The 13,389-nt window shown below is 41.6% G+C and overlaps 1 protein-coding gene across 4 annotated transcripts in view; it reads left to right on the plus strand.

The window, feature by feature from the left end:
• The window catches only part of abcc1 (ATP-binding cassette, sub-family C (CFTR/MRP), member 1), a 137,840-nt gene that overhangs the window by 627 nt on the left and 123,824 nt on the right, over positions 1-13,389 (plus strand). For all 4 annotated transcript variants that reach the window (XM_059654197.1, XM_059654195.1, XM_059654196.1 and 1 more), the window contains exon 2: positions 1,352-1,474. The gene's annotated coding sequence lies outside the window, so the exon portion shown is untranslated. The remainder of the gene's footprint in view (positions 1-1,351; positions 1,475-13,389) is intronic.

Here is a 13,389-nt window from a genome sequence, read left to right on the forward strand (position 1 = left end):
AGATTTATAGAGTAGAAAAACCCTCCATGTAAGTTATAGTCTATGACACATGCAATACAGAGACAGAATAACAGGCCTTGCGTCTAATATACAGAATAACAGCCTGAGTGTTGCAGAGAAATAACATTATAGAGCAGGAAAATCCTCTAAGTTATACTGTATGGTATACAGAGGATAACAAGCCTTGTGACTGTCTAGAGAATCACAGTTTGTGTGTTATAAAGAATAAAATTATACAGCAGACAAACCCTCTGTGTAATTTATAGTCTGTAACATATGGAGCATATAGAGAATAACAGGCATTGTGTTTAATATACAGGATAACAGGCTGAGTGTTGTAGAGAAATAAAATTATATAGCAGGAAAACCCCATGCATAAGTTATAGGCTATCATACGCTATGATATAGACAGAATATAGATAATAACAATACAAGGGTTGGAAAGAATGAAATTACAGGGCAGAAAGTCCTGTATGGATAATTGTGAAAAGTTTGCCTTTCACTTGCAGAGAGTTTGTTTTGAGATTAACTGGTCATGTGTATATAATTGAGAAAAATAGCCTATGTGTATATTATTGAGAATGAAACTACATAGTAGAAATGCCTTCTATATATTACTGAAATTATGGAGAAGATCCCTCTGCTTATTGTAGACAATATTGAGAATGAAACTACATAGTAGAAATGCCTTCTATATATTACTGAAATTATGGAGAAGATCCCTCTGCTTATTGTAGCCTGTAATTTTCAGAGAGTATGTTATAGAGAGTAACAGGCCCTGTGTATATTTTTGATAAATGTAGCCTATTTGTATATCATAGAGAGTGAAATTTAATAGTAAAAATGCTTTCGGTAAGTTATAAAGAATATAAATATAGAGCAAAAATCCTTTAGTATAGTATAGAGAATAATAACATAACTTACACAGAGAGAATATGGAGAATAACATGCTTAATTTATATTACAGAATAAAATAGTAGAACAGAAAATGTCTCTCTATTATAGAAAATAACAGCTTATAACCTACACAGAAAATGTTACATACACAGAATAACAGGAACTGTGTGTAATGTATAGAAAAGCAGTTGTGTGTGTATCATTAGAGCAGAAAAAATTCTGTATATTGTAGTGAATAATAACTTCTTTGCACATTGTAGAGAATAATAGCCTCTATGTATATTGTGGTGAATTGGAGGCCCTGTGAAACCGAAAGACAATGTAGCATACTCTAGATTATAACAATCCCTTTGTGAATATTATGAAGTATAAAAGTCCCTGTGTATATATTATAAAGAATAACAGCCCGTGCTTGTATAACAGATATTTACAACCTCTTTATTGCATCTTACAGAGACTAGCAGACCCCATATCTGGATTAAACATTCCCACTTTCTTCTGTGAGGAAGAGGAATAGCAATGAGTCAAGTAAGGAAATGAATTCTTTCCTAGCCATGGGACTCAGCTGAACAGAAAGGTAATATATCAGGAACTCGCTTGTGTCTTCTACTCTCCCTTACTGCCTCCCTACTATCCCCCCACCGTTTCTGTCCTTCCCATTCCCCCCATCCCCTTTCCACCCTACCTCCCTCTCCTCTAGCCACCCCCACCCCCACCCCCACCCCCACCCCCCACCCCCACCCCCCACCCCCACCCCCATCCCCACCCCCACCCCCACCCCCATCCCCATCCCCCATCCCCCATCCCCATCCCCCATCCCCCATCCCCCTTCCTCTCCTCCCACCTCCCTGAATGTGGGCCAAATGGAACTACATTAATTTAGGATATCTGGTCGGCATGGACGAATTGGGCTGAAGGGTCTTTTTCTGTGCTTTACATCTCTATGACTCGAAGAGACAGTGACTCTCAATTTGGCAACTCAATTTTAAAAATATTCATTCTTATTTTCAAAACGTTCCATGCCCTCACCCGCCCCATATCTCGATAATCACACCCAGTCGTACAACTCTCTGTGGTGCATGCTCTCCACTAATTCTGGCCTTTTGAGCACTTTGATTTTAATTTCTCCATTGTCGGCCATGCCTTCAGCTGCTAAGTCCTAAGATTTGTAATTCTCTTCCTATATCCTTCCACCTCTCTTTCCTCCTTTCAGTCAACTCGCAAAACCTACCTACGTGAGAAAACTATTGATTCGCTGCTTTATGTGCATACAAACAAATGAATTATGACATTAATTTCTTTGACACTGGTCTGCCATTTGATAAATTGCATCATCGATTTGTGGCTTCAATTCTACTGTCACTCAAATCCTACATGTTATCTGCATGATATCTATATAATGTCTTATATGGCTTGGTGTCAAATTTTGATTTATAACACTCCCCTGAAATTCTTTGGCACACTTTATTATGTTAAAGGCATGAAATGAATTCATGTTGTTATTGTCTTGTGAACATTGCCTTTAGTTCAATCCCTCAATTGCTCAGTGACAATTTATAACATTGCATTCTGAAGCAGAAGTAAGTGAAGAACATTTATAAAGAGCATGAGGGGATTTGTTTAAAGCTGTTCTTTGAGGTTTGTATTCAAATATTAGTTCTATTTAAGAGAATGTATCAACAGCATTCTCAGCATATGAGTAGAAATCTTCAACACAGATTGTTGAATGACTGAGTCTGTTGAGAGCCTCAGGTAAATATATTCATTCTAATTTCTTCTAAAAACAAATGTTAAAAATTGCGTTAAGTAGATATGCCTGCTCCGTGCTTTCTTTGATGTTTTTGGACTCTGTAAATATCACCCACTGAATTATAAGTAAAATATTATTCAATACTATAGGCCATTTACTTGTATTATTTCAGAAAAACAGTTACTGTGGGTATGTGAGACAATGGGAACTGCAGATGCTGGAGAATTCCAAGATAATGAAATGTGAGGCTGGATGAACACAGCAGGCCAAGCAGCATCTCAGGAGCACAAAAGCTGACGTTTCGGGCCTAGACCCTTCATCAGAGAGGGGGATGGGGAGGGTCTAGGCCCGAAACGTCAGTTTTTGTGCTCCTGAGATGCTGCTTGGCCTGCTGTGTTCATCCAGCCTCACATTTTATTACTGTGGGTATGTGTAGTTTTATCTTAGTAAATTACATTAACCCGTTGTTGTAGTACTAGCATTCACCACTGAGTGTCATCAACAATGTGCCAATACCAAGATCTCAAATTAAAGCTGGATACTGAGAAATGAAAGCCGAAGAGTGCATCAAGTTATACAATTAACATGTGCTTCCTGAAAAATAAACTGAAAGTTACTTTTTGGAACAATTTGCCTGACTGCCTTCTAGGCCAGGAAATAGTGCATCACGTGGAGATCTGAAGGAGAAGCAAATATTATTTACAAGGTAAATAGAAATAAATAAGTTAACTTTTGGGTTAACCTTTGCTAAGGTAAAACTTGTAACAGAATCTGCATTTATATATATACACAAGGACTTGAAAATTAATTGCATACACAAAATTTAACTCATTTCATGGCACCCTTCATTTCCATGTTTATCGTGTGGCATTTAATGTAAGCTCAGAAGCATATATATATGGCACAATATGAGAAAAAGAAACAGTTGCTCCCAGAAATGAGGTTGAATATAATGCCTAATGGAAGATATTACTTAATACATGTGAATGATCTCAATAGTTTTTATTTCAGCTCGGTGTATTAGTGGCTACATTACTCAAACATGAAATGTTTCACAACAGCTGCACACCACATAGGTGATTTTCTGAGATGAAGTTGCGAAGGTATGCTGGCTCAGTGGTTAGCACATCTGCCCCACAGCGTCAGGAATCTGGGTTCAGTCACCCTTGGGCGATTGCCTGTGTGGAGTTTGCACATTCTCCCCATGGCTACTTGGGTTTCCTCTGGGTGCTCCAGTTTCCTTCCACAGTCCAAAGATGTGCAGGCTAGGTGGACTGGAAATTTCCCATTGTGTTCAGAGATGTGTAGATTAGTGGGTTTCAGGGGAATGCGTCTGGGGGATGTCCGAGGGTTGGTGTGGACTTGATGGGCCGAAGAGCCTGTTTCCACACTGTAGGGATTCTATGAACTTCATAGTTTTAGGATAAGGGGCAGCAGATTTAAAACAGAAATGAGAAAGAAGAACTTCTCTCAAAGGATCGAGAATCATTTGAAGTCACTACCCCGGGGTGTGGTGGACGCCGGACCATGGAATAAATTTAAGGAGGAGATAGACAGATTTTTAATTAGTAATGAGTTAAGGTTTATGGAGAGAGGGCAGGAAAGGAGAGTCGAGGTCAAGATCAGATTAGTCTCAATAGTACCAAATGACAAGCAGGTTCGTGGACCTGAATTGCTTCCTCCTGTTCCTAGTTTCTTGTGCTTTTTGTTGAAGGTTTAAAACTAGGAATACTCAAGAGCAATGTTCCATGAAACATTGCTGTGGGGAAGGTCTGTGCACAATGAGCAGCATCCTGACAAATGCTGCCATGCATTGGACCTCTGAGGTCTGTACAGCCGAAAAATAATGAGAGAAAATTTTGCTCAAGAGATCAGAATTTAGCGGATGAAGGTGATAACAGAGATGTGCAGGAGTGATGCCATGGAGGGATTCGGAAAAAAAGGTGAGAATTTTAAAATCAAAGCATTGCTGGGCACAGATGTGCTTGATAAACAAGACCTGCTACAAGTTGGGAAATGAGCATTAGAGCCTTGGACGACCTAATGAAGGGTAGAACATAGATGGCCAGTCAAGGGTGCATTGAAACAGTCGAGTCTAAAAGTAACAAAGGCTTCCACAATAAGTAAGCTGAATGAGGAGCAATTTTACAGAATAAAGAAAAACTAGTTTTGATGATAGTGTATTATGTGGTCAGAAACTCAGACTGCCCTAGTCGACCCATTGTCTCCGCCTGCTCCCGCCCACCGAACTTATCTCCACCTATCTCGACTTCATTTTCTCCCCCTTGGCCCAGGAACTCCCTACCTATGTCCATGACACCACCCACGCCCTCCACCTCTCCCAGCACTTCCAATTCCCTGGTCCCTCATTTACCTTGGGCATCCAGTCCCTATACACCTGCATTCCCCATACAGATGGCCTAAAGGCCCTCTGCTTCTTCCTGTCCTGCAGGCCCGACCTCTACCCCTCCACTGACACCCTCATCCACTTAGCCGTCCTCACCCTCAACAACTTCTCTTTCAATTCCTCCCACTTCCTACAGATAAAAGGGGTGGCCATGGGTACCCACATGGGCCCAAGCTATGCCTGCCTCTTCGTAGGTTAGGTGGAACAATCCCTCTTCCGTACCTACACGGGCCCTAAACCATACCTCTTCCTCTGTTACATTGATGACTGTATCGGCTCTGCCTCGTGCTCCCATGAGAAGCTCGAACAATTCATCCACTTCACCAACACCTTCCACCCCAACCTTAAGTTCACTTGGACCATCTCTGATACCTCTCTCTGTCCTTCCTGGACCTCTCTGTCTCCATCTCTGGCAACCACCTGGAAACCGATATCCATTTCAAGCCCACCGACTCCCACAGCTGCCTAGAATACACCTCCTCCCACCCACCTTACTGCAAAAATGCCATCCCCTATTCCCAATTCCTTTGCCACCGCCGCATCTGCTCCCAGGATGAGGCATTCCACTGCCGAACATCTCAGATGTCCTCATTTTTCAACGACCGCAACTCCGCAACCGACCCCAGGGGTCGAGAAAGCCCTTGACCGTGTCTCCCGCATTTCCCACAACTCATCCCTCACACCCCCTCCTCGCAATAAAAATCAAAACAGAATCCCTCTCGTCCTCATGTACTACCTCACCAACCTCCGGATCCAACGCATCATTCTCCGACGCTTTCGCCATCTGCAATCCGATCCCACCACCAATGACATTTTTCCCTCCCCATCCTTATCTGCTTTCTGGAGGGACCACTCTCTCTGTGTGACCCCTTTGTCTGCTCCACACTCCCCTCCAGCCCCACAACAAGCGGAACTTTCCCCTGCAACCGCAGGAAGTGCTATACCTGCCCCCACACCTCCCCTCACCCCCATCCCAGGCCCCAAGAAGACTTTCCACATCAAGCCTATGTTCACCTGCACATCTGCTAATGTGGTATACTGTATCCACTGTTCCCGTTGTGGCCTCCTCTACATTGGGAAACCAAGCGGAGGCTTGGGGACTGTTTTGCAGAACACCTACGCTTGGGTTGCTCTAAACAATTGCACCTCCCAGTTGCGAGCCATTTCAACTCCCCCACCCATTTCTCGGATGACATGTTCATCCTGGGTCTCCTGCAGTGCCACAACAATGTCACCCGAAGGTTGCAGGAACAGCACCTCATATTTCATTTGGGAACCCTGCAGCCCAATGGTATCGATGTGGACTTCACAAGCTTCAAAATCTCCCCTCCCCCTACCACATCCCAAAACCAACCCAGCTCGTCCCCGCCTTCCTAACCCGTCCTTCCTCCCACCTCAAGCCCCACCCTCATCTCCTACCTACTAGCCTCATCCCGCCCCCTTGACCTGTCTGTCCTCCCTGGACTAACCTATCTCCTCCCTACCTCCCCACCTACACTCACCTTTACTGGCTCCATCCCCACCTCTTTGACCTGTCAGTCTCTTCCTCACCTATCTTCTCCTCTATCCATCTTCCATCTGCCTCCCCCGCTCTCCCTATTTATTTGAGTACCAGCTCCCCGCCCCCATTTCTGAAGAACGGTCTAGGCTCTTCTGTTCCTCTGATGCTGCTTGGCTGGCTGTGTTCATCCAGCTCTCCACCTTGTTATCTCACTGTCAAACATGATGCCTATTTTGTGAACAGGTATTATTGTATCATGAAAGAACATCACATGTCTAAAATTGGGTTACCTGAGGCGGTGAAAACATTCAGAAAAGTCCTTATGATAATTAACCAATTTGTTATAAACAGAATTTGCTGGATATCCTGAGCAGGTCTGGCATCTGTGGAGAGGACAGCATCTCTTGAAGAAGTCACTGGAGTTGAAACATTCACTCTGATTTCTTTCCACAGATACTGAGTTTTTCCAGAACTTTCTGTTTTTGTTTCAAGTTACTAGTACCTGCAGATATTTGTTTCATTAACTAATTTGTCATACTGTTTGAAATGCTAAAGTCTTCTGTAAATTTTTCAATCCTGCCATTCATTGGTAACCTTGCTGTTCAAGTAGTCTTTTAAATTACCCTACCTTGATTGTCTACAACTGTCATTCTCCACAAAACCGATGGTCTAAGCGATCTGTTGTTATTCAGATTAATGTTCCTTTTGGCCTATTAGTTAGGCTGATTTGTATCACTGCATCAGTGTGTTGATGTAATCAGATAAATGTAATAAGATGATGTATTAAGCAGACTTACTTGCCGAGCTGGTATGTTTGGTTGCAGACATTTCATTACCCTGCTAGGTAACATTGTCAATGTGCCTCTGGCGAAGCTTTGGTGTTCTGTTCCACTTGTCACTTATATGACTCGGTTTGCTGGAGTGGTTGGCATCACTTCCGGTTCTGTTTTTCAGTGGTTTGTATATTGGGTAAAGTTCAGTGTGTTTGTTGATGGAGTTCCAGTTGGAATGCCGGCCTCCAGGAATTCCCTGGCATGCCTCTCTTGTGCTATTATGAATATGTTGTCCCAGTCAAATTAATGTCCTTCTTTGTCCATGTGTATTGAAACCATTGAGAATTTGCCATGTCTCTTGGTGTGGATGAGTCTTCAACCTCATCCACAACCAAAGCTATAAATCTTCTCAAAAACTTGAGATGAAGTAGCATCCATTCATTTATAATCTACTTTTTCTTACTTTTGTCTTTTTAAATATGACCATCACAAATGTCGGCTGTTCAGTTGTTTACATTGCTACTTTAAAGTTAGATTGTTATGATTTTAAAACTCATTGAGAGACTTGAGCCCTTAAATAAGGATGACACTTCAGTGCAGCACTGAGGAAAGGCAGTACCAATGGCATCCCTTTTGTTTTACATGAAACAGTGGCTCTAACTGTCCTCACAATGTTGCAATTCAGGATCCATTAGCATGATTTCTCGAAGAAGACCAAGGCAGTTCTGCTGAACCAATACTTAACTTTTCAGGCAACATCTCTTTCACAAACTGTTTTGTTCTTTTCTGATTGCCACGTACAAATCGGCTGCCACATTTTCCTACGTTACAATAGTGAACACACATTGTAAATGTCTGTAAAATACTTTGGAAAATCCTGAGGCCATTGAACAATATATTTTGAGATACTTCATGCTATGGAGCAACATGTCAATGAGAAATAGGAAGATTACTGGCTAGATCCTGAAGTCACACCAGAAGTAGCACTTTGGATGGAAAGAAGAAAAGGTTAGTTTTTATCTCATACATTTCACAACCTCAGGATACAGTACAATAGCAGTTTATTGTCAATTGTACTTCTACAAAAAAAGTGAAATGTTTTAAGTTGCCATATCACGGCGACTGAATTAATGACACAAGTCATAGATAAGAAGAAAAAAATAAAAATTAAGACAAAGTTCATCTCAGATCAATTTCAGTTTGGCAAAACCTAATTAAAACAATGAACACTGGAATACCCGAAGCTGCCGCCGAAGAAGACCTCTGCATCAGGATGAGACCTCCACATACGGACAAGAGGGTCAAACCTGGAGACGGACATCCCAAGCCGAGAGCGCCCCTCTGGGATAAGGCAACTGCTGCACTGAGATGAACTACTCGCTAGACTGCTGGAATACCTCAAATGAGATCTCCCTGTGAGATGGGACCTCCAAGCTGTGCCGAGACTGCCATGCTGGAATACTCAGAAGCCACTGGCGAAGACCCCCATGCTAGATAAGACCTACATGCTGGGACAAGACTGCCAAATCTGGAGACTGCCATGCCAAGTCTAGACTGTCACTCTGGAATGAGGCTGCCACACTGGGTGGTCGCTGGGCTGATACTGCCATGCTGGGTTTTGCAAGTATGGGCTGGTTGGGTCTAGTTAGTACCTTGCTTTTGCAAGCAGCAGAGGGGTATGCTGTTTGAAATGATCAGCCAGTCTTTAGGACATACAATTTTTTAATAAATCTTGGCAGTTAACTATTAATAATCATTAATTGTTACATTCTCCAAGGCATTGCCTCTGCCAATCAAATCATAGAATCCCAACAGTGTGGAAGCAGGCCATTTGGTCGATTGAGTCCACACCAACCCTCCGAAGAGCATCCTACCCTTGCTCTCTAATCCTGCATTTCCAATGGCTAATCCACCTAACCTGTGCATCTCTGGACTCTATGGCAATTTGGCAAGGCCAATCCACCTGATTGCTAATCAGTCAACACTTTCTTCTCAGACTACATAGATTGTTGTTTTTCCCCTTGAATTGTTATTCTTCTGAATTGTCTTGATGAGAGCACCTTGAAAAGTTTGCGAATATAACCAAAGTTGAAACTTTAGTCTGGTGCTGAATAAATGTGGCACTGTAAGATATACTGTGTTTTAAATGAATGATTAATGTGTAATCACATGTCATCAAATTCAGATATTCCTCTTTAACAATAAACCTATTTTGCCTCCTTTTGGGAAAATGAGTATTTTAAACATTTGAGATTTTCATGTTTACTGATGACTAAGCACTGGTGCTAAGAATTAAATAAATGTGTAATTGGTGGAAGTCCATTTGTAATCAGTTTCTTAGAGATAAAAGGGGAATTATTTACTCAAATGTCAGTCCAATGAAAAAGTAATTCAAATTTAAATGTCTTAATCTACCACAAATATAAAATCATACTGAGACAAAGCATAGTCAAAAAATGCTAAATTTTCAAAATATCCTAAGAACCACCTCCTTGAAACTACAACAGTCAAGACGACCATTTGTCTTTGAAAACTCTGTGCTCATGTATCTTCCACATTTATAAGTGTTACCAAGTTCAGTTATAAAGCTGAAAAACCTATCTCAAGGATGCAAAAGTACAATGTTATCTGGTCAGCAAGATAGGAAAGAATAAATTGTCTTTGTCTCAATGTATTTATTACTTTCTTTGTATTCTTTATGAAGCAGTTTTTCATTATGGTACATTATTGTAATCTAATTTTTCCCAGTGTGGCAGATCTCTAGATGGTGTCAGCCTTTACTAAGTGGTAACACCCCCATTCTTGAGTCAGAACGTTGTGTCTTCAAGTTGCATTCCAGAAACTTGTGCATATAACCCAAGCTGAAACTTGAGTATAATGCTGAATTAATGTGGCACTGTAAGACATACTGTCTTTTGAATGAAATGTTAAAGTGTAATCATATCTGTCATCTCATGCAGATGTAAGGGATAAAATGATATTATAAGTACTTGAAAATAAAAAAAACCAGATGACTAAAAAACTAAGAGTGGAAATTGATTATGAATGTAAATTGGCAAGAAATATAAAAATAAACAAGAAGAGGCTTTTATGGGTATATAAGAAGAGAGTAGCTAAAGTATGGTGCCCTTAAAGGATGCAACTGGGGAGTTAATAATGTGCAGCAAGAAAATAGTTAATAATTTAAACCAGTATTTTGCGTTGGTCTTCACAGTGGAGGATACTATAAATATTCCATAGATAACAGAAAAGTAAGGGGCTATTGGGAGCAAAGATCTTGGAATAGTCTGTATCATGAGGAAAAGTATTTGGCAGTCTAATAGGACTTAAGGCAGACAAGTCATCAGGACCTTTTTTTTATTTATTCATGGGATGAGGGCATCGCTGACTAGAGTCAACCACATTGCTGTGGGTCTGGAGTCACATGTATAGATAATAGAATCCCTACAGTGTGGAAGCAGGCCATTCAGCTCATTGAGTCCATACCAACCCTGTGAAGAGCATCCCACCCAGACCTCCACCCTAATCCATCCCTGCATTTCCTACCCTAGACACTATGGGCAATTTAGCATAGCCAATCCACCGAATCTGCACATCTTTGGACTCTGGGAGGAAACTGGAGCTCCCGGACGGAACTGGCACAGGCATGGGGAGAATGTGCAAACTCCATACTGAGAGTCACCCAAGGTCCATGGCACTGTGAAGCATCAGTGCTAACCACTGAGCCACCATGATGCCCTTTTTTTAAAAAATTGAATTCAAATTTCACTGCCTGCCAAGGCAGGATATGGACCTAGGTCCCCAGAACATTCCCTGGATCTCTGGATTAATAGAGTAATAATAATACCACTAGGCCATCACCTCCCCATGGCCTGCATTCAAGGATTTTTTGTTGAAATAGTCTAGAAGTCATTGAATTTGAGGAGGGTCCAAGTGATTCAGGGGAAAAAAAAAGCTAATGTGAGATCTTTACCAGGAAGGGTGGGAGACAGAAAGCAGGAAAATAGAGACTAATTAGCCTAATTGCTGATGTGGGAAAATTAAGGAAGAAAATAGTAGGCCATTTAGAAAAACCTGTCACAATCAAACAGAGTCAAAACAATTTGATGAAAGAGAGACTACGTTTGACTAATTTTCTAGAGATCTTTGGATATATAGGTAGAATTAATAAAGAGAAACCAGTGGAGTTGCATATTTGAATTTTCTGTGTGCATTCTAAAATTAGGTGAGAGTAACAGCCCTAGGCATCAAGGCCACATCTGACAGAGTGTAGCATCAAGGCGCCCTCGCAAAACTAGAATCAATGGGTATCAGGGGCAAGCTCCTGGCTGGTTGGAGTCATATCTTGCATTTTTTGGAAGTCAGTCAGCTCAGCTCCAGGACATCTCTGCAGCAGTTCCTCAGGGTAGTGTCCGAGGCCCAACCATCTTCAGCTGCTTCATCAGTGACCTTCGCTTCTTCATAAGGTCAGAAGTGGGATGTTTTCCAATGATTGCACAATGTTCAGCACCACTCACCATTCCTCAGATGCTGAACTATTTGATCAAATGCAACAAGATCTGGACAACATCCAGGCTTGAGCTGAGAAATATCAAGTAACAGTTGCACCACACAAATACCAGGCAATGATCATCTCCAATAAGAGACATTCTAACCACCACTGCTTGACATTCATTGGTGTTATTACCACTGAAGTTCCACTATCAACATCCTAAGAGTTACCATTGACCGGAACCTCAACTGGACTCACCAAGTAAACACAGTGGGTGTAAGAGCGGGTCAGTGGCTTGGAATACTGCGGTGAGTAACTCACCTCCTGACTCCCCAGAGAGTGCCCACCACCTACAAGGCACGAGTCAGGAGTGTGATGGAATACTCCCCATTTGTCTGGATGAGAGCATTTCCAATAATATTCAAGAAAGTTGACACCATCTAGGACAAAGCTGCTGGCTTGATTAGCACCACATCTGCAAGCATTCACTCCTTCTGCTGCCAATGCTCAGTAGCAGCAAGATACATTGCAGAAAATTACCGAAGATCCTTATATGGCAGCTTCCAAACCCACAATCACTTCCACCTAGAAACACAAGGGCAGAAGATATATGGGAACACCACCATGTGCAAGTTCCACTCAAAGTCACACACTATCCTGACTTGGAATTTTTTAAAAAAATCATTCACAAAGTGTGGACTTCAATGGCCAGTCCAACATTTTTACCCATCTGTAATTGCCCACAGGGCAGTTCAGTGTTAACCACATTGCTGTGGGTCAGGAGTCACATGTAGGCCAGACAAGGTAGAATGGCAGTTTCCTTCTCCAAAGGACATTAATGAACCCAATGGGTTTATTATATATAGCTGTTCCTTCAGAGTTGCTGGATCAAAATCTTGAAATTCCCTCATTAACAGCATTGTGGGTCAACCCACAGCAGGTGGAGTGCAGTGGTTCAAGAAAGCAGCTCATCACTACCTTCTCAAGGGCAACTGGGGATGAGCAATAAATGCCGTACCCAATCAATGATACCCATGCCTCATGAATGAATAAACTTTAAAAAAGAGATTATGTGCCACATGAAAGGTTATTTCACAAGATGGGAGCTCACTGATTGGGGATAATGTGTTTGCGTGGATAGAGGATTGGTTAACGCACAGAAGACAGAGATTAATAGGCCTTTTTCAGCTTAGAGAGATGTTGCTAGTGGAGTTCCAATGAATATCAATTCTAGTGCCTTATTTATTCACTATTTCTATGAATGACTTGGACGAGGGGCTGGAGTGTAATGTACCCAAATAGTTTCATTATACAAAATTGGTGAGAGAGTATTTTGTGATGAGGATGTAAGGAATCTGCAAGGGGATATAAATAGGCTGAACGATCAAAAAGTTGGCAAGTGGAGTTTATGTAGGATAGTATGAGGTCAATTTATTAGAAAGAAATTAAGGGAGGCTCCAAATAAGTGCAGCACTGAGAGAGATGTGAGTGTTCTTGTGCATGCAACTTACAGAACGAGTATGCAGATGGAGCAAGTAATTAAAAAGGCAAATAGAATTTTAGTTCATA

This window comes from Stegostoma tigrinum, chromosome 23 (genome assembly GCF_030684315.1).
Source record: "Stegostoma tigrinum isolate sSteTig4 chromosome 23, sSteTig4.hap1, whole genome shotgun sequence".
NCBI lineage: Eukaryota > Metazoa > Chordata > Chondrichthyes > Orectolobiformes > Stegostomatidae > Stegostoma > Stegostoma tigrinum.